We start from the raw sequence: 413 nt of genomic DNA on the forward strand, positions 1-413 counted from the left end.
ACCCCGATAATTCTCTCTTTCTAGAAAATACTTTTATAACAAATCTCGAGAATTACCCAGGCATTATCGCCCGTGTGATAACGTTTCGGCTTACTCAGAATTTTGCAGCGGAAAACTTATTAAAACAAACTCAACTTTATTAAACTTATGAAATAAGAATCAAACAAATGTTTGAACTGAAACACACCAACTTAAAGCTAAAGTTTGAAATGTAAATTCCTAGAAACAACTTAAATACGACTAATGTCACAAAAGCCTCTCCATTCCAGATTTCCCAATGGTATGCATCTTCGAACCTGTAATGTCAATGCTTTCTTGACTCTGCTCCCCCGAAGGATCACCACAGGATCAATAGGCAAAGCCATGATCACAAACACAGACAAGCACGTAATCAGCAAAGCTGAGTACTACAT

This window comes from Beta vulgaris, chromosome 6, assembly GCF_026745355.1.
Source record: "Beta vulgaris subsp. vulgaris cultivar EL10 chromosome 6, EL10.2, whole genome shotgun sequence".
Taxonomy (NCBI): domain Eukaryota; kingdom Viridiplantae; phylum Streptophyta; class Magnoliopsida; order Caryophyllales; family Amaranthaceae; genus Beta; species Beta vulgaris.